The 19,114-nt window shown below is 41.4% G+C and overlaps 1 protein-coding gene across 1 annotated transcript in view; it reads left to right on the forward strand.

Moving 5' to 3' along the window:
* CMSS1 (cms1 ribosomal small subunit homolog) overlaps positions 1-19,114 on the forward strand; it is a 237,252-nt gene that overhangs the window by 83,764 nt on the left and 134,374 nt on the right. The gene's annotated exons all lie outside the window — the stretch shown is intronic.

A 19,114-nucleotide genomic window follows, 5' to 3' on the forward strand; every position in this document is an offset into this window, starting at 1 on the left:
AAGGGAGAGCACAAAAGTGGTCCTCCGGTACTACAGGTTAAGCAGTTGCTGTTCCCCATGTTTGGCAAAATTAAGGGGTTAGTTAGCATATCCAGACGCCAAGGGGTGTGCCTTGTAAACACTCCTTTTCCAGCTCCCCCCCCCCCCCCGCCCCCCCCCCCTAAAAAAACCAAAAACAAAAACCAAGAAACCAAGAAAAAAAAACCCAAAAAAACCCAAACCCCCAACCAAACTACCTTAGGCCCATGTGAAGTGCCACTCTTAAGTAAATGTACTCTAATGCTTTTGCAGATAAATGGCTAAGACTGTCTAAATATTGATTGACCTCAGGAACGCTGTTTTGCTTATTGCCACTCAGATTAAGGTATAAAAGGACTATAGTCCACCTCTACAGGAAAACTGTGGTCATGGATACCGTCTAGCAGACAAAAGGCCGATCACATGATTCAAAGGTGAAATTAAACATGCTCCAAATACAAATAAGCCATAATTTTACTAAACTGCAAAGCTAATTGCTGAAAGGTCCAGAAAATTGTTATGGCCTACCGTAGGCTGGAGACGATTGCGCTGCTGCCTTTTGGTCTCACAGGTCTGTGGCTGATACAGTTCTTAAGAGCTCCCCCTTCCGCGGGGTTCTGACTAAACCCTAATCTTTGTGACCGTACTCCTTAACTGTGGTCGTTTTCCACTGAACACTACAAAGACTCCCTTTTCTTGTTTTCCTCCAAGAATGGAGATTTGGAAGCTTTTGGTTTGTAATGGGTGATGGCTAAGAGTGGGGAGAATTTATCAAAAACATTACAGGAAAAGCAAGTGACATTTTCTATAATGCTTAAATCTCTTCTAGTCTCACTTAAAGCACTCATAATAGCTTGTGTTTCAGAAGAAGAACTTGTTTCTCCAGGTCTCCAAAAACCAAGGTGTGTCAGATTTGCGTGGCAGTGTGCACAGGAACCTGTTTTGTGAAGTTGTGCCTCGATAGTGTCGGGTTAGGGTGGGAGCTTGTCATGCTGCATGTAGGAGTTGTTCACAGCAGGCCAGCAGTGATATTAGCTGTTGATGATTATTTTAAATTGGTGCTCATACTGTCCTTTTAGTTGAACAGGGTTTCTTTTTGTTCTCTGTGGTCTGCATATTAGGTTTGCTCACCTTTTGTATCTTGCTTACAAGTACTACTATTTTGGAAGAAGACTGTTGGTTTCATAAAATGCTGAATGCCTGCTTGGCTTTTGTGTACAGCTAATGGCTGGTGTTTGTAAGATCAAATGCAGGAGCTGTGAGTTAAATCAGGTAACCTGAATGCACTCTAATCTTGTCCATATGCTTTGAACCTCTAATCACAGGATGCTATGAAATGCATAAATCGTCCAAGAAGTCCTTACATTTTTCCCCTCACGCACGCCAGGTGCAGCAGCAGTCTTGACTGGACATCAGACCACTGTCAGTCTTGTTGTCAACAAGTGGCAATGTACTATTCTTGGTGGAAGGGAAGAGGAACTAGTGCATAAGGTATCTGTATCTTTTCAAGCTTTTTGAGTTGGCCGCACGTGGAAACAGGGTTATGAACTTGAAAGGGCAGTAGTCTCAGTGGTCCTGCCAAGAGGGACACCCTCCCTCATGTTTTCTCTTACACTGTACTAATGCTGTTGGCTTCAAGGCTGCCTGCCAGGCACAGTTCTCACAGCTGCAGGCGGCTAGCTGTTACTCCCTTTTAAGGTTGTTGTGCCTACTTCTTAATCAGGTAGATCAGTCTTTACTTTGTTTTGGCAAAAGGCACTTGGTCCCTGAGAAGGCCAGCTGACCTGCCAGATGTGTTACCCTCCCATGGAGGTGGCACCTTTGCAGCATCCCAGAGTGGATTTTTCTTCTTTTCTTGTTGAGCAGAGTTGTTACATAGACTATACATGCATTCTGTTCTGGCATTACTGAACACCAGTGCCTGCTATTGAATCTGCTAATGCAGATATTTATCAGATTTAGCAACTAACATGAATGTTTAGATGTTGAAGTTGCACCCTAAATGTATGCTTTAAGCACTTTTTTTGTTGGCCCTTGAATGTAGGTGACAAGAGAGGCACAAACCACTTTGCTATTAGTATTATTAAAGTATTCTTTCTCTCTTGATTTAAGCCTTCATATTACCTGTACATTGACTGGCATTCTTATTACTTGTCGTGTTGTCTGTTTACATTAGTGCTGATGTGGTCTTCAAAGGATGTAGGTATGAGTAACAGAAGGGCAATTCAAAGATGAAATTACTGGAGACAGTGTACCTGCTGGTGCAGCAAGCAAAGCAGGACCTCAGAAACAGACAAAAATAAACATCTCATCCACCTACGTTGAAACTCCTCACCACCTTCAAATTGTCAGATGACATAGATGTGGCACCATCTAAGCGACTAATGCTCAAAGTGCATCTGATGTTTTCGACAGAATATCAGCTACCGTGTCATGCCCTTATACCATGGCAGAAAGATGATGCGTTCTAGTCCAGAGGATGCTGTTTTTTCTGCAGTGTTTTTAAGCCCTTGAATGGCCCTAGTATAACAGTCAAGATAGAAGCAGTGTAATTTGAAATTTGCCAACTGTGTGTTTTGGTTATTTTCTACTCTGAACAACTCCTGTGTTCTTGAAGGTTAATGAAGAGCTGTGCACACACACATCCCACCCCCTATCAAAGTGTTAATAGACTAATAAAATTTGTGGATATCAGTTCTCTCATGCCACCCTAAAAGGTGTCTCTCTCATCCCTCCTGAGTTCAGGCTCTCAAGATTAGACTAATGAGTGGAAAATTTGTCTTTTTGCATATCTGTGTCTCCGTTGAATTTCACTTTAAATTACATGTTGATGCGGTTTGTGTACAAGAAAGCTGTTGTGCAAGAAAAGAGGTAAGGAAGAACTATTCCTTCTTGTAACAGCAACTGTAGTTCACAGAGTCTCTGTGGTTTCCCCTGGGGGACTGACTCGTGCATCTTGTGGCAAACTTCTGTATAGAAGCTAATTAAAGTCCTGTTTCTCTGTACCACCAGGAAGGAACAAAATAAGATAACCTTAGAAAAGAGTAAATAACTGCTAAGAAAGAAGAAAGGAGGTGAGAAGATTCAGTTGGGCGTGTGCGCCTTGTGCTTGTGATCCTTCATCTGTTTTGGATCAACTACTATACAGCAGGGATTGTAGCTATGTGAGCAGAAGAGACAACGACACTTGTCAGCATTCTCATAGGATGCTTTACATACCATCTAGGCAGTATCTGCCGGTATCAAAAATAAAAGAAGATTGAAAGGGACCATCCAGATCATGAAGTCACAGCCCACCATGCAGTGGGTGTTTGATAGAGATTACTGTATGTTTACTCTTAAGTGTCCTAGTTAAAGAGCGTAAGGCCCGAGTTCTGCACTATAGTGCCTTCCTTCATGCTATGAGGTGTCTGTTTTACTAAAGATTTTGCAGTGGTATCTTGCTTGAAGTCACAAAGTGATGGGTACCCAGGCTCATCGGATTCAGCGCAGCTTGGTAGACTTGTTCCAGATACAAAATAGAGTTAAGGGTAGGTTACACTGAAACGTTCTGGTAAATTATTGCATGTAACATACTCAGCAAAGTTTGAGTCTATTCTCAGTGTTCATGTTCTTGTTCTTTTTATAGTTTTCTGTTCTGTTTTTTAAAGAGCTTGCTCATCTCTGAACATGTATGCTGTGCTTCTGCATATAAAGGAGAAAATTTTCCTCTCCTTGGTGATGAGCAAGTAATCTGAGGGATCAAAATATACTTTCCTGAAGACCCAGATGAATTAATGACCAAATGTTTCTATGATGTTAACTTGGTCTCCACCCTCTCAATCATATTCCGAAGGAGATGAAGCTGCATTCATCTCTTTGGCAGCAGTGAACAAGCAGGTGGTTCAGAAATCCCTGTGCTTTTGTGGGAAACACCGAAATATCCTTCAGAGATGACTTCACTGCAGACACGATAGGGTTTTAAGAGACATACATTTTTGGTTTTCCATCTATTCTTCCCCTTAGTGTTTTCTCTGTAGTCAGTGATTGACTTATGAGCTAGCAAAATCCCTCACAGGACCAAATCTTGCCTTAATCCCCAGGGTATGGATCCTGAATAGTTGAGAATTAGCCGTATCTTCCAAAAATCCATGACTAAGCAAGGAATTATGTCTTTCTGGTTTTTAACATACCTTAAAGGGATATGGCCATGCTTTTGATTTGCTGAAATCAGTAAGACATCTACCAACAGACTTCTTTTAAAAGGAGTTGAGATGTGATTGCTCAGCATGCCAATGTAGTGGGAGAGTGCAAAGCATATGATCTCTTTTGGAAAGAGGTCTGCAACCCTCTGCCCATCATGACATATGTGGTGTGGGGCAAGAAAAGAGGTGGCCTCACCTTTGGTTACTACAGGGCTACAGGAGATTTCTTCCTGTCCTGTGTAGCAAAAGCTACTTTGAAGCATCATGTTCAGCGTAGTGCCACACAGGCATACCATACGTTAATCTCCTGTCCCTGTTGTTCTGCTTTCTTGTGTGGCAGTGTGCCAGGTAGTGCCCAGACATGGGAAAGGGCTTTTGGCTAGGCCATGTGAAGTCTTCCACCAGAGAATGCAGCAGGTTTGTCTTGTTCTTCTGTAGCCCCGTGGGCCAGCAATTGAGCTATGCTGAACCATGGGAGAAGATGACAAAATCTCCTTAGTAGTTGGAATCCCAGGATCTGGCGGTTTCACAGTCTTTTTCTGGAACTGCTGCCTTCTAAGAGAATGTGTTTTGGACTGTCATCCTTCCCCTGAGTAGGAATACGTTGCTGTGTGGTAGATTTGCAATACTTCCAAAGATACAGCCCTTCCTTTTGGGTATACCGCTTTAGTGTTTTCCTGAAAACTTTGCGGTGGCTTCTGTCTATGAGGCTGTTCTGTCGTACCACAGCTGACTCTCTCATTCAGGCTGTGCTGTTATTCACAGGAGACACTTGTGCTGTTTCAATGCATAGGCTGGGCAGTAAGTGAGAAGAGACTTCTTTGCTTTAATGAATTCTTCACCCAGGGACTCTGGGATAAGTAAATGTTTCTATCCTGGCATGCAAATGGCAAGATTAAGCTGTTTATCTGGGAAAATGGGTGCAGGAGTGCATACCTGTGTAGCCTGATGCATCTGTTGGCATGTGGAGCTGCAGGAGGTCAAGCAGGAGAAAGAAAATAATTAGCAGTCTGTTTCCCCTCTCATGGGATCTTGTCAAATTTTGCTCTTTGAAGCGCTTGGGGATCCTGCAAGAATAGCAATTACGCAAACAGGAAGAAAATCTGGATTCAACAGAGGATGTAGAACTCCCAGACATGAAGGAGTGCATGGCTGAGAACTGGATGTCATTTTTGTGCTGGTTGTGGTTTATGGTCATCTGACCACAAATCTGATTTCTCATCCCTTGGAGACAGGGAGCCTCTTCTGAGACAGTAAGATGCCTTTTGGACTGTGTTAGAGAGTTGTCATGGTACTCTGCTGGTGGTAGAGGTGCTGGAAAATTTCCACCATCTGTTGTTTCCTCTTCTTTTTTCCAATCCTGTAGTGTTTTGCACATATGCCGTGATTGTGGTTGTGTAAGATCTCCCCAAGTCCATTTTGCGTATGATGCCTGTGCAGACTTAGAGTAATCTTTAGAAGGCTGTGTGCGTCTGTGTGGGAGGTTTTCATCAGGTCCCTCCGAAGGATGTCTCTGTCAGTTGTCTGTCACTTCAGTATTGATACGTGAACTTGTGATCTGGTCTTCACTCTTGTAATGTCTCTAACTACAAAAATATATGTACCGCTGGGTTTTGGGCCTGGAAGTAGAGAAAAGAGCTTGTACCATGTGGTCAATTGCTGGATTTGTGGTTCTGAGCTTGAGGCCCCTCCTGAGATGAACCAATCTCAGGCCAGCTCCTCCTGAGGCTCAGGTGTTTGCCTGCCGCTCTGAGTTCGTACTGTGCCGGTCTGAAGCACACCCATTCGCAGTGCTCTGCATGGAAGCATCAGGTGCTCGCTTGGAACATACTTAAAATTTTCATATTAGGAAAATACAGTTAGGAATGTATACTCCTATTAAGAGATGCCAAACAAACCTCGTTCTAAGCGGAGTTCTTCAGATGTCCATAAAACCAAGTGGTCTGGGTACTAGACCTCTTTGTGGTGATGGACGAGAAAATCAAGAGTTTGGGCTCCCTGCTGTAGTGCGTAACACTGCTTTGGCAAAACTGGGCAGCTAGTGTGAAACCTGAAATGAAGACCTGGATTCCACAGAGGTTCCAGTTCAGAAATCAGTACTTGGAGAGTTTGCTGACAAGGGCTGATTTTTCCCTTGTGTCTGGTCGTACCTGAGAACAACTTCTGATGGCACCTAACAGTCAAAGGTACCTGCATCACTTTTTCCTCATGCTAAGCCCTTCTTTTCTCTCCTCCACAGGAATTCAGCTCTTCTAGTTTGTGGTCCAGCATTTTGCTACATTGATGGTGGTCTTAGGAAATTATAGCCTATTTATTACATTATGTGTATACAGTTTATATAGCGAATAGGTTAGACACATTAGATTTGTTTGAGGTGATTTGTCTTCTCAGTGAGGAACTACAGATGCCGCAAGGTTGTAGTACCTTGTACCTTGTAGTTAGTACAGGCACATGTGTAGAGCTGAGGTTTTAGTTGTAGTTGGGGAATGACTCTGAAGGTGTATGTGCACCATAGCTTTGATGTGCTGCTGCAGGGCAACAACACTAGTACAATCCCATGTTGCCATGGGTTCAAAAGGTTGAGGAGGAATCAAAGTTGAAAATGTAGAATTTCTTTAACTTTCTACTTCTGGGAATTGAGAGTCATGAGGAATTTTATGCAATTACACTGAATTGCTTCTGAGACATTAATCTGGGGAACTTTTTCTCTGCTTCCTCAGGTTTAGGGCTTTTTTCTTTTCAAAGAATGTTTCACACTTGTTTTCTCGTTAGACATTAAAGAGGTTTGTTTATAAGTATTAATGCAAGTGAGAGTTTTGGGTGCATGTGAAAAGATGTTATTGTAACATCAGGTAGATCTAAGTCTTTGAAAAGGTAAACTCTGCAATGCTGTTATCTGTTTCTCTAAACAAAAAAGTGAATCTTGCAGTTGTCAGATTTTTATTGGTGAAGCACACTGAAAATTCAGCTGCTCCAATTTCAATTATATGAATTTGCTTTTCAGGTATAGAATTTTTTCTTTTCATGAGCATGAGTAACAGTTAATGTTATTTAATACAGTGGTTGTGTCTTAATACTTCCTATTCAGCTGCTGTAATTTTGTCCCAAGGTATAATTACTCTGTAATTAGGGCATCATCCAAAGCAAAACCAGGAAATAATGGTACATGTAAAGAAAATGTTCCCATCTTAAAAACTGTGTCTCTAAACACATCCTTTTTCCTGAATATCTTGAAATTAAATGGGCTGTAGACATTTACATAGCAGGATAATTCAGCTCCAGTCAACTACAGGTTAAATACTGTAGCATATATGACCAAATACATATTTATTTATTTTAAATGTTAAATGTAAAAATTAATATTTTTTTAATTTAAAAATTAAAAAAAGGGGGGGAGTAGCTGCCTAGAGACGAGTACTAATGTAGCCTGGTTTTCTGTAGGGCTATGTCTACAGAAAGGCAAAGGCAGCCGCTACTGTGGCTGAGTTTGAATCCCACATTTTAGTTGTTTCTCAGTGTGGCTATCTCAGCTTTTTGCAGGCACCAATTTCCCTGAAATCTGTAAAAAGGTCAGTGTCTTACCCCCTCTCTGACTTGTTTGAAATTGGCAGTGGTTCAGGATAGGACTGCTGGATAGATAAAGTATGCAGCCTCGTTGCCACAGAGAGACAGACTATCTTTAGGAAGAATACCCTGGAAGCTTCGGTTGGCCTTTTCCCAGAATTGTCTGTCGTGGGGTTATTCATAAAGCTGAAGGGTGGCATGTTGAGACTTGTGAAACAAACAGATTTTTTCGTGGTGTGTACTGTGTTTCAGTAAGTCCCACAGGCAATAGCTAAAGTAGGGTATTTGAGGACCTGAGGAGGGGCTAGCTATCTGTTTGTAAAATAACAATATGAAAGATTGAAAACAGAAAGAAAAAAACCCAAGCCAAAAGTTCTTAGGTTTTGGGTTCCAGGATAGGCCAAAAATTTCTATATGGTAAGTCACATACCTTCAGTCTACTTAATGGTGCGGGTTTTTTGCAACTTTACTAAGGGTTTTACTGGCTTTTATGTTTTGCAGGTTACTGCTCTGATCTAGTTTGTACATTCAGATCTCGTTTCTGATTCTTTCAGGTGAGACCTTTCCATGCACCTCCCGGGTCAATACCTGTGTTTCCGGCTTCTGCTTTCCCTGTTCCTGTTAGACACTTATTAAATGAAATCTTATAGAGAGGCCCTGATCAAGTTTAGCATCTCCTCACGCCAAAACACTGTGTAAGTGTACCTGAAGGTATTGTCTTAGCAGTGGAATTGATTTTGTGCAAGTACCTGACAGTTTTAGCAGAGTTTAAAAATCCAAGGAAAGTTTCTTAGTGCACAAGGCTCTCGAAATGGTCCATGTGCTTGCTTGTCTCCCAGCTGGCAGGTACATGCCCTTCCTTCCCCAGGTTGAACACGCTTTTCGTAAATGGGGGACCTTCAAAAGCAGTTATTTTGGACTTTCTGACAATTCAGGTTATCATCCACATTTCTTCTGCTGTCCCTAGCAGACCTGATGTAGCCAAAATGCCATCACTGTGTGGAAATCTTACAAATATTTCAAAGTGAGTTTTGTGATGCCAGTGGGGTTTTTATCCCATTGTGTTCCCTCCCACTTCCAAAATTTCCTCGTCACCCTCAAAATGGAAACATTTAATATTCCATTTTAGCCATTTAGGCAGAATTAAAATACTGTCATGTCAATATTTTTCCTCCAATATTTTTAGTAGCTTGACAGATCTCTTCATTTTAAAACTATTTTTCAAAGTAATAAGCAAAACACAAATACAATGAAGAAAAGTCTGTAAGAATAAAAAGTTCACCCAGTCTTGTGCAACTTTCGCATCTCTGACTTCAGTGAATAACTTTCCCTACCCATATGCACGTGTGCATGCAAACACCACTTCAGTGCCCAGTGTGTCTACTATAACATGGTCCTTTCCTGATGGAAGGTAAATTTTCTCTGTCGAAGAAGTGCTTGTGACAAACAGTCTTCTTGTGTGCCGTTAAACATGCCGGTAATGTTATTTAAGGTCATTTTGAAAAGCAGCCTATAATCACGATTCCCTAAAGAGAATCTAATTGAAGAAATACAATGTTATGCTATTATTAGCTATAATAGCTGTGGAAAAAAGAGAAAGACTAAACCAATGGTATTTCTTGTATTTCAGTGTGTGTCTATAGGCATGCACACATATAACAGTTTAAATAATGTATTTGTGTATCGAGGGTGTGTCTATGTATTGGTTCTCGTGGCAGATGGAGAAGTGGTGGTCCTCTATAAGCTTTCATCAGAAGAGCAGTAGCACACAGAGTTGAAGTATCTTGCTTTTGTTTCCCATGAAAAAATGTATGATTAGTAAGCAAGGATTATCTAGTGTAAATTAATTTGTTACCCCACAGTAATTGGTCTGGGTATCTAAGAGCCAAACTTCTTAAACATTGTAGCCATCTCCATTTCAATTTTACTGATTTTTTTTTTTTTTTTTTTTTTTTAATCTGCTTGGTGTTTGCGTGGAGTGCCATACATCCATGAGTCATGAAATCGGCAGCAGAGATCACAGTGAGGACTACAGAATAAAAATGTACACCTTCAAAGTGAATATATATTAATTTTCTTCAAGGGTATTTTTGACAAGTGTAGCTTTGTTGAGACATTTCTTTGTGTGGGAGTTTTTGCCTCTGTTGCTCTTCCCCACACATGAAAATAAACCACAGACTTTTAAATATCCTGAGAAAAGTTTCTTCAAAGAAAGATCAAAAGTCTTTACTAACATCTGAGGAAGCTGCATGGCTGCCTCTCTTGTGAACTCATGTCTTGGAGAGCTGTCTGAAACAATCAAGATCATTATTCCACCAATCTGATCATTTGCAACCTACTCTGAGAGGAGATGCTTTGTTTCGAGGTGGAGAATGGGGGAATCCACAGATGCTCCCTAATTTTACCAAGACAGACATGAATAAAACAACTTTTCAAAACCAGCTCTGTTGTTTTTCCCACCGTGTTGTGTGGGATGCTCTACTTCAAACGATTGTCTTTAGCCGTGCATGTTCAGGAGTTCTGTGTAAGAGTGAGTTGAGCGACACTTTTAAGTATGCAATTTTATCTGCTTTTGTGGCTATTGAAGTTACATGAAATGTCCAGATAGAGCTTTCAGGGCTTCACAGAAATTGTGGATTTGATTTATATTTTTGTTGTTGTTGTTTGCTTGGTCGGCTTTGTTTTGATATGCCCAAAAATCTCTTTTCATCTGTTTTTGCATCAAAGCAACAGAGAACACATATTAGCCAAGCTTTGAATGTTCGTGAGCTTCTTCCTGATCTGGAATTCCCCATCTTTAGAAGACCACTTTCAGGAAAACAGTAGTTTTTGTTCTTCCTGAGCCCTGGGTTTTCTTTCTTATGTTTTTCTTACTGTCTGATTGCCTTCATGAACTGCATCTTTTATACTTTAGACCAATTCTTTGTGCTGCTGATAGCAGAGAGTACTGAACTCATAGAAGCTGTTGAGAATAGACTTTCACTTGTGAAGGATTTTACTGGTTTTGTCATACTGGCACAAAGCATCTGTGAACAGTGCTAGCTTGTGTCTAAACCTAGGATTTCAGAGTTGTTGGTTTGGGGGTTTTTTTTGTTTGTTTGGGGTTTTCTGTTTGTTGTTTTAAGCCAAACTTTTTCATAGTCTCCATCAATTACTGTATTATTCTGCTGCTACCTAGAAATCAGACAGTAATCTTTCTTTGGTTTATTTGATCAGAAACAAAATCACTCAAACTTACTTCTTCCTAGATCTTAGGGGTTTTCACTTAGCTGTGGACTGGATTTTCTTCATATATCCTAAAGTTCAGATTTTTTTTATATTCTGTTATTATTTACTTCGCATTCCTATAGCTGGAGAAATACTGAGCTTTTCATTTATATTCTGTAATGCAAAACCAGTGTGATTTCATGTTATTTTCTCCTTTCTTTCTTTTCACATTAATGACAATGCTCAAGTATGTAACAACAGGCTAACATTTTTTCAGACTGTGATAATCTTTAGTTGTGTAAGAAATCTGCGGTGGCAATTTCCACGTGAAATATTCCTTGCTCCCCACACTGACTTTCTCCATATGTAATATTAAAGAGAAAAATTCAGATTAGATAAATACCCTAAATGATTATTTCTCAGGAGTTCAATGGAAACAAAATCTCTCTCAGGTCTCCAGTTTTCTCACTGTAACCTTTCTGTGCAGATTAGACCTTGCTTCCTATGGAACAGAGGTTTTAGGTTTGGGGTTTAGTGAAGGAAGGGATGCTGCCGTCGGGGTGAATGGCATGACTTCCCTCCTCACCTTTGAGCCAGGAGTACTGACTGGCAGTGCCCTGTAGCCCCCTCACCCAGCTCCACGTATGCTGCCAGTGGGCTCTCGCCATGAGTCACGGTGACAAGTTGGATGATTTTGACGAGTGCCCCTAGGATCACAAGGTGCTGTCAAGAAATTTTGAAAACTGCAATATCTACGCCTTGGTGGAAGTGGAAGTCAGTGTTGTGTTGGTGTTCCAAGTCAAAACTTCTTGTGACAAGAATGTGGACTTCTGCATTTTTTTGTTTTGGAAGCTTTTCTTCTGTTTGCTTTGGCTTTTATTATTCTTTTGTTTTGTTCTTACTTATCTGGGTTCTACCTGTTGACTTTGTGGCAGTAGTATTTTTTTAATTATATGGTGCATGTTCACCTCCACGCAAATGAACACAGAGGAAATGTGAGCTTCCAGGCAGATTCTCAAGTTAGCTTTGTAGTTCATTTTTAGGTTTTGTAGAATTTTTGTCTTTAAGATTGATTATTGCCTTAAATTAGCCATAGTAAAATGACGACTTTGAGTGGTGGCTTGTATTATTTATATTGTTCATATTAATTGGTGACTGTGGCTGTGTCTGCCAGGAAAATGTGAAATGTACAGAGTTTAAAAGTAATTGTACACGGTGAAATTAATTTTTGTATGTGTTCAGGTTACAGGTTTTACTAGCCACGACATTCATTATTTATTAAAACAGCTTACAGTTTTGGCCCTTCAGCTCCCTTAGGAATACCCTGCTCTGATGACGCAACTTTGGAAAATGCAGTAAAAATGCACTGGAAACTGCACAGCTTTCTAATAGGAAGTTTCTTAAAAGCAGTGAAGTTGAATTGCCTTCTCACAGAAAAAAGGAAGTGTAATGGAGGGTGGTGAGCCAGGTAGATGTACCTCCTCTGTGTCCCTTGCAGTGCTTTCTTCTTTTTTTTTTTTTTCCTTGCTTTCCCCCCCCCCATATTTGAAGTTTGGTCTTGAGGCCATCATCTGTGCTTTGGCATAAGGCAGATGGAGAAAATGCATATATTCCTTTCATTGCTACATAAGGACCCTCAAGTTTTGCTACATGAGGTTCATATGCAAAGGAAAATGTTGATTTGTGGCTGCAGCTGTGACTTCACCCTGGTTTAAATTATACTGTAGCTGAGTCCTCAGTAGGGAGGGCAAGTCATGCTCAAGTGGTGGCTTAGAGCACATACAGTTGTTGGTTTCTGTCTTTGTTGTTCTGTGTTCAAGTAAAATACGGCAGTGGCCAGTTGCTAGCCCAGTAGCTAGTGGGAGCTGAGGGAAAGGGATTTTGCAGGTGTGAATGGACGCATCTATATGAATATTTCACAAGGATCTGCTGTTCGTAGAGGTCCTAAGGGAACACTACAGCCTGTATGCCTTCTTCCCCATCCCCAGCCTTCTAAAGGCCTCTCTGAAAAGCCCAGTTTAAACACCTGTTTATCTTTTTGGAAGAATGGTAATTAAAATTAAAGCAGAATCTTTTTATTACCCAGCTTAGCTGCTTGGCACCAGTTGTCCTATATTTTTCTGGAGCGCTGTTAGATGTGTTGGTGCTGGAGCGACTCGCAGGAGGCTCATCCGCCTGCCAGTGGTGGCCAGTGTCAGACAGTGAGGCAAGGTGGGACCTGAGGGATGTGGCAGGGACCTTTCTGCTGCCTGTGTTCAGCCCTGCAATTACCATGGGAAGATCTGGGAAGGAGCCACTCCCTGAGCAGCAGGTATCATAAAGTGGGTTGATCTTCCAGCAGAGTCCTGTTGGAGATGCTTTTTCTTCTTTGGGCTCGGTGGTGATTATATTACATTCCTGTTGGTGCTCTCCTGGCAGCTGAGGGCAGGTCTGCAGTTTTCTAGCTGTGTTAGGGAGGGGATGCACAGGTGACTATAAATGTTTGCATTTAACATGCAAGTCCTTCCTAGTGAAGCAACGAGTCACTTCCTGCAGGCTCAGAAGGTCTCCTTAGAGCTGCTGCTCTGGTAAGACTGCACTGAAATTATTTTATCTGAAGCTAATACTTAGCTCCTGAGAGCACCGTGCCTCTTCTGCACATAAATAGTGCTAATTTGTATGCATTAGGTCAGTGGGTTAACACCACTTCTGAAAGTACCTGTAGACCTCATCATCTGAATACATCCTCCTTATCCTGTGCTACATCGGCACAGACATCTCTCCTAGACATATCTGAAAAAGACACTTCTTTGTCAAACTTCTGACGTGTAAGTTCGCTTGTGAACATTTGCTTAGCATTAGAAAAACCAGTTAATTCCAAAGTAGCCACCTGTTTGATTTCTGAGTGGTTGTGAAGGAGTCAGTTTAACACAGCAGGTATGTGTGTAGTGATTATATGTTCCCATGCGTTAGTAGTATTTACATTCTTTCTCCAAGAGAATAATTTTTCTTAACACTCTGTTCCAAACAATTCTGTTTTGAGTGAGTGAATAAGTATTTTAAAAGTGTTAACAGTACAGGGGATTTACCGTGAATAAGACTATGCACAGCCCTGAATATCTAGTTGCTCCTGTACGTGCAAGCGATTCTATTTGAGGAACGATCACAGATTCTAACACTCCTCAGACCCCAAAATGTTAAATTTGCTACTCAAATAAATTTCTGGAGATAAAAGAAAAGAAAGGCTTTTAAACGAGAGGCTAGAGAATCTGTCCTGCATCATTTTATACCAAGTACCCAGTAAACATCAGAGTGCATACAGTGGGATTCTGCAGGTAGGCCCAGTAAAGTCTTTGGGGCCATGTGTGTAAGATTGGGTTACAGGGTCAGGGACTGCATTTTTTGACTCTTATCGCTAGTATAACTCTTTGAGTACATGTATTTTCCTTTAAATACAGTCTGGCCAGTCTCAAAATGTAGCATTTTTAAAAGACTGTTGTTAACACAAACATAATCATTAATTCAGGAATTGAAGCTAAAGACACTAAGATGTTTTCTCCTTACTGTAAAGTTTAGTCGTTTTCTTGCCCTATAGCCTTAAAAAAGAAGAAAAAGAGGACCACCACCACCGCCAACCAAAACATCAAGTTCACTGGTGTAGGAGAGGGGAAGGTATATTCATGACACCCAAGAAGTAAAACTGACTGTCCAGTTTGAATTCTAGGTTAGAACTGAAGGAAAAACAAGAAATGTGTATGTATTGTGCTCATAACACTGGTATTAATCATGACAGCAATGCCATCGTATCATACACGTTCATTGTTATTTTCTTACCTTGTGTGAGCCTAAGTCAAACTGTGTAGGTTTATTCTCACAGCTTTACATAGTGAGATTGTTTTTGTCATAATTTCAACTTCAAGCAAATTAAATCTGCAGAGCTGAAACTTACCCGTCACTTAAGTTTAGTTAGTGATCTCCTTAAAATGTATATGGTTCCGGGCAAATGCTTCAACAGAAAATACTAGCGGTTCTTGTTTCAGGAAGTTGAATTAAACTGGAATAGTTTTAAGTTGACCTTCTACATACAAGTCAAAAGACTTTTTTGCTGCCCATCAGAAGAGTTAAGTAAAATCTTCAGTCTTTTTTGGATAAAATGAAAGTAGCCTTTTGCAAATGTATGCTTTAATTTGTGTTGCTTTATTTGAAGAATAATGTGTGCAACTTCTTAATGTCCTGTTAGGTCCTAGACAGGGTTCTTAAATGCCACTGAAAAAACTGACAAATGTGATTATTCAGAAACCCGATCGGCTTTACCTTACCGTGTCTGCATTGCGCACTTCAAAATGAAGTTCTTGCTAAGAAGGTATTACAATGCACTGCATTTCTTTGGGGTCTGGAAGATGAAAAAGCTTTATGGCAAATTCTTGTTCTTGTGGTGTTCTTCATATGTCTCTTAAACCAACATTATCACAATTTATGTCCCTTATGTTCTGTGATCAACAGGATTTGTCAGAGAAGTGGGGTTTTAAGGATCTGGACTAGATACAGTTCAGTTTAGCAAGCTGAACTTGATCCTAAATGATTACTGTTGTTCAGGGCCCATAAAAATAGTTTGGAGGCTTAGTCAGAACTACAGTAATAAATGTAGTGAGCGAGCTTTGAAAAAAATATTAAGAACAGGATCTTGTGAAGTTATACAGGCCACCTGTGCAAGACGTAACCCTGTGGAGATTTAAGGCCGCCTTCCCAAAGGGCTTGTACGGTACTTGCAAGAAATAGCTTTGTCGAATTTGCAGCCGCATTGTTAAGCGTGGACGCTGGTCATCTGCTCCCTGGACTGGCAGGCACAACAAAGGCAGGATTTCGGCTGTCTGACTGCCGGACTGGTGGTGCTTGCCAGCACCGCTCCTGGGGTACCACGGGCCCTTGCCATGCCCCCCCCCCCGGGGCGGGCGGCCCTGCCTGGCTCTCAGGTCGCTGCTGTGTGCTGGAGCGCAGAGCACCTCTGCACCTGCTGACCAGTGGCCCTGGGGACAGCAGGGTGGCCTGGGAGGATGAAGGGACAGGAGAAACTGCCGCGAAGGAGGAAGGAAGCCCTCAGCAAAATGCACATGACAGTTTTGGGGAAGTGGCCACCAATGTTGGCATTTGATCTTTGTTTTACAGAGGCTGTGCATGCAGGGTGGACTGGAACAAGCATCTGGAAGCCTGTGAATAACACTGTGTCCTATGGTGGGACAAAAATAAGGCTCCTGTGTATTTACCTATATTAAAAATATATATATATTAAAACTTATAAGTATATCCATATGCAAACTTACTCCACTGTGGGGAAAATTGCAAGGGCTGAGACCATGTAAAAAAGGATGATTCTTTGTCCAAAATCTTAATATAAGTGTTTGCTTTCAGCCATGCAGAGGAGTGCGTGGGAAGGTTTCCGTACTAGGTGTGCATAGAAGCTTAGCCTAGCTGGCTGTAGGCGGTGAAGAGGGATGGAGCTATCAGAGGGTACTTCCATAAATCCAAGGCTCGGGAGAAGTCCTGCATTCTCCATGAGGTGTAGCAGAGGGCTGAAGAGACTGGTTGGTTAAGTGCCTAAGTGCTGAGGTGTGAAAACTCCTCCCTTCCCTGTTTTGCAGCCTTACTTCCCAAAGCACTCTGTGTTGCTTCTCAAAGATGCCAAACTGCTTATTCAGTGCAACATACGAGGATTCGTTTTGCTGAAGCCCTGCAGAATTGATGTCAGAGTTTTAGCAGAAAAATTATTAAAATAGATGACTTATCAGCCTATTTAATTAGGTGCTTCTGATGATATCTCTAAGAAGTCCAGAGGTTGTTATTAGCAACTGCTACTCAGCGAAGAGAGCTTTGTTAGGGGATCCCTCTTTGCTCTTCTGGGAATAATTCAGCTCGTCTCTAGCACTGGTCAGAAAACAGAGAGCTTTAGCAATGCAAATAAGCTAAACCAGAAAGCCTCATTATGCCTTCATGCAAATGTATTTTGGGTATTAGATGCAGTTGATTTCTTAATCTCCATAAAATGTAAGGTAGCACCAGATTACCTGTGCTCTATCTTCTGGGAATACTAGACCATGACAGTTCAAATGAGAAGGAAAATGTGTAAGAGGCATCTGATTTAGGACTCTGATATCCTGAGCAGCACATGAAGTAAATGGAAATAATTATTTTCTCATTGCGTTATAACTGGGGTTTAGTCAGTGAATCAGTTTGCCTGCAAAATTGGAATAAAGTGCAGTACTTCCTCACACAGCACAGTCAGACTGTGACTGTCAGTGCCACAGGCTGGCATCGGGGCAGAGGTGTTAGTGCATTCAGTAAGGAGAGTCATGGCTAGCCTTAGCATGGTAGTTGTGGAGGAAGAAGGCTTGCTCTTACGGAAAAGGTACACTTCAGCCTACCCTCTTGAAGGTGGCTTGGTCCTAATCAAGAAAACCAGCTTTGTGTGCTAGGAGAGTCTCGAGGGGATGTCGGTCTTTTTCTCTGTGCTATAACTGCTGCTGGTGATGCGATTCCAGTCAGTGTTTTAACTGACGAATGCACTTCTGCTGTGTTCCTTTGTCTGGTAGGAATTTGCCTTGCTTTTCTCTGATCGCTTGTGAGCGTGGTCTGTTAGAGATGCTACTTATGTTGGGAAGGCTCTAGGGCAAGAGCTAACCACGCCAGCTCTGCCTTCTGTGTTACTGTAACTACATAGGAAATTCTGGAAAGAAAAATCATTTGAAGAAGACTTCGGGATCTATAAATCCAACATAATCACAAGTTACTTTGCACTTTGTTGTGTCCTTGTGTGAATTTTTTGGTTTTGTTTTTTTTTGCTTTAGTTGTCTTTTTAATGCTCAGTATACGAACTCAGTAGGGGAGTTGGAATGGAATTTGGAAAAATCTGAAGTCCAAATGTCACAGTTTTATGAAGAGAATAAATATGTTAATGAACATCATCTGTATAAACTTGGGGTAACATTGTGCATATTTTCAAGTATTGTATTTCTAGTGAAGAGGTGTCTTTTATAAGAATGACACTATAGAGGTTGAATCAGAGGACAGCGTTCTGAAAGGGCCTTGAAACTGCGTACTGTGACAGGATGCAAGACCTTTCCTTTACAAATTTAATTTTGGTGCTGTGTTTGTCCCACATTCTAGTCTTCAGGAGCCAGGATGTTGACATGCTTAAAATGATTTTCACAACATAAGCCTGGTTGCTGGAGAACCTCTTTTCCTAGTGCAAAGTCCTTAGCTTTGTACAACCACAGAAGCGATGACAGTCAGAGGAGCGCTGTGAGAATGGTTTCAATTGCCTTTATCTTTTGGTGTTTCCTGCCGCACACTATGGCTAAGGCAATAGTTGTGGTAAGAGGCAATTAAATTGATGTAAAGACCAAGTTGATTTGACATGTTTTTTAACCAAGTGTTTATTAGTTGAAATAATCTTGGGCGTTTTTTTGGCATAATTTATGTTTGAGTGGGAACTTGACTCATTGTCAGAAGTCCGCGTGTATTTCAGCATGTTAAGCTGACGTTACCAAATGGAACCGTGGGAGGCTTTTGGCTTGTGTTTATGGAGTATAAACCAAAGCTCCTACCTTGCTGCCTCAAGAGCCACAAAAATGTTAATGGAAGTCAGAGATGCAAGAAAAGATGTATTCCGTATAGCCTGTCAACTTGCCAGTACTAGCTCTTTCCTTTGGTTACTTTCCACTGTTTTGTTCCTTCTAGTTTTAGGCATTGTGAGGATTGAGACTTTCTCTGCGTTCCTTTGGAAATTATTTTGCAGTTCTCACAAGACTTTGTGAAGCTTTTCCCTTGTCCTTAGATTTCCAGAGCAGAACCTGCACCCAAACCGGCAGGGGTTGCCTTCCTGTTAGCTTTGGCAAAATAACCCGGGCTTCCTTCTCGCTGCTGCCTGCTTTTGTTCCACTGAGTGAACCAGTGAACTCGGTTGCCTCAAACTGCAAGTGTTCTAGGGTAGGTGTTGTGATACTGTCTGCTGGAGGGTGCTGTGAACATCTGAAACCAACCCTCGGGTACTGGGTGAAGTAGCTGTAGCTGTCAGTGGTTCTGTTATTGTATTTTCTTCTGTTCCTCTCAGACTGGATTTTCTGCACAAAAAGTGTGGGTGTCTCTTAAATCTTCCTAACCAGTTT

The sequence above is a fragment of the Falco naumanni genome, chromosome 2 (genome assembly GCF_017639655.2).
Source record: "Falco naumanni isolate bFalNau1 chromosome 2, bFalNau1.pat, whole genome shotgun sequence".
Lineage (NCBI taxonomy): Eukaryota > Metazoa > Chordata > Aves > Falconiformes > Falconidae > Falco > Falco naumanni.